Here is a 2,500-nt window from a genome sequence, read left to right as displayed (position 1 = left end):
CGAGTTTTTGCAGAGGTTTGAGTGGGGCTTGGTCAATTCGTTCGAGCCAGAATTCTAATTTTGTGGTGAGGTTAGTTTTTGCTATCCCAGTCCAGGGGTCAAACTGCAGGCCAAGGTATTTCTCAGATTCTCCGGGGTTGATCATGTTCAGGGGTGTGCCGTTGATGGTCCATGCAGCGCAGTTATTGATGGTGTAAGAATCCTTTGTGGGCTTGATGTAGAAGCCATGGCACTTTTGCCCCTGTGTTTTGAGACCGGTGAGATCGCAGAAGGTCTCTAATATCTTGATGTTTGTTTTCATGTTTTCCCATGAGTCGCTCAGCAGGACCAGGTCGTCAGCAAATGCCATCGCTGTTATACTTCTCTGTCCTCGGTGGAATCCTTTGCCGCGTTCTTCCAGCTTGCACAACAGGGGGTCCATCGCCAGGTTAAATAAAAGGGGTGACAGCGGGTCACCCTGCTTTACTCCAACCCGGATCTGGATTTTGTCTGTCTGTGTGTTCCTTTTGGTGGTGACATACGTACTGATGTCCTTGTACATATTGTTCACCAGGCCGATGATGTGGGGATCCACTCCCCTCTGCTGCAAAGCATGTATGATGTGCTGGTGGCTTACGGTGTCAAAAGCCTTGGCGATGTCCACGAATACAACACCCAGTGGCCTGTGTTCACTTTTGGCGGTCCGAATTATAGTTTGCAGGAGTTTCAGGTTTTCAGAGCATCCCGCTGCTCTAATAAAGCCTCTTTGCCTTGGGTTGAGGGGGCACGCTTTGCTCATCCTTGCTGTTACAATCCTGGAGAACAGTCTCAGCAAGATGGAACCAATCGTGATGGGTCTCCAGTTATTAATGTCCTTTAAACGTTCCGGTTGTGTAGATTTAGGAATCAACACAGTTCTGCACCCCCTCACCATGTCCGGGATCTCCCCAGATGTTAACCATAGGTTGAAGAGCTCAGCAGTCCGGGAGTACCCGGGATCCATCTTCCTGATGTCCCCAAGAGTAATCCCATCTGGACCTGGAGCCGAGCCCTTGCTCATTTCCTGCACATTTCTTTCAATTTCTTTGGCCGTGATTAAGTCTCTGAAAGCGCTGTTGTCCGCCTTCCCTTTAATTTCAAAGTCCCCAAGGCCAGCAAAATTACCAGGTGTTTCCCATCTGGCTTTAAATACCGAATAGATTTCACTGGGTGGAATATCACAGGACAAACACTCTATGTCATCCAAAATAATTTTTGCTAGTTTCCCCCTGTCCAGATGAAATAACCGCTGGAATCGCAGGTAGTTACCTTTTTCGATCGCTCTGGTTTTCATCCATCTCTGAAACGGCTTCTTTGGTTGCTTCTCATGGGTCCCCAAATTATCCTTTTTCCCACGGGTTGCAGTTCTTATTTGGCTTATCGATTCCAGGCATCCAAAGCAATCCTGCGCTGCTTGATTGACCATTGTTTGCATCTCCTGGCCGTCCATTAATTGCTTGAATGCTCTGGGGAAGTTGTTAATTGCTCCAGCTGATAAGCTTTCTTTGATCGTCTTGTGGTAATGAGCCTGCAGCTGCCCCTCCCTCTGCTGGCCGCTGGTCTTCTGGCGACCGTTATCCTTATCAGCGGGTCTTCTTATCTTCTCCATTGTTTTCCCTCCAGCAGCTGGCCTCCCTGGCAGATGGTTCTTCCCAGGTCCATTGTCCTCGGCTCCCGCCTGGGCTTGCTGACTCGACCCAGGTTCCGTTCCCACGCCTCCAGCTGCTCTCCTGGGGCGAAGACTCATCCCAGGTTCTTTGTCAGCTCCATCTGTTGTTAATTTCTTCGGCAGCAATCTTCTTTTGTCACTAATTTGCTTAGCTGTTTTGGTCGTTATGTGTTCGGCGATAAGTTTATTGATGTTTTTGTTTCCCTCGAACTGTTCCACCAGTTTTATCAGCAGTTCTTCCTCCTCTTTTGTCCAGCACCTTTTGTGGGCTCCTCGATTTGATGTTTCTTTCGGTTGGGAAGCAACGATCCTTTCCTGATTTCTCTCTACCGCATGCATATGTCTTTTGTGTTGTCCCAGGCCAATTTTGGTTGCAAAGTCTCTGCCGCATACCTCACAGATCCACTCTCCTGCTGGAACCTTTCCAATTTCTGGACCCCTACATTTTGGAAAATGACAAATCACACTATGATAGTTAATATTTTCTTTTCCACATTTGGCACACCGAAAGCAAACCCTCTTTTTCCCGTGCGACCCCTTTAGATGTTCAATCAGGCTTAAGACAGAGTTAACCCGGGTTCCACAGCAAGGACAAGGTGGATTTTTGTCAGGAACAGTCACCTTCACGATGTTATCCGGTGACTGTCCTCCATGTTCCCCGGGCACTGGAGGCAATGCCTCTGGTGTGCCTTCACTCACCTCTTTGCCGCTTCCCTCACCAAGCACAAACGGTTCACTGTCTTGTGGGGGGCTAGGATCTAAGTTGTCCCCCACACATGGTTGTGGTGCAAGTTGTTCATACACCTCAGGCAG

This window comes from Melozone crissalis, unplaced genomic scaffold (genome assembly GCF_028551555.1).
Source record: "Melozone crissalis strain CALT ecotype California unplaced genomic scaffold, PUWL_Pcris_2 ptg000271l_1, whole genome shotgun sequence".
NCBI lineage: Eukaryota > Metazoa > Chordata > Aves > Passeriformes > Passerellidae > Melozone > Melozone crissalis.
The sequence above is the reverse complement of the archived record's forward strand: the minus strand, read 5'-3'. Positions refer to the sequence as shown.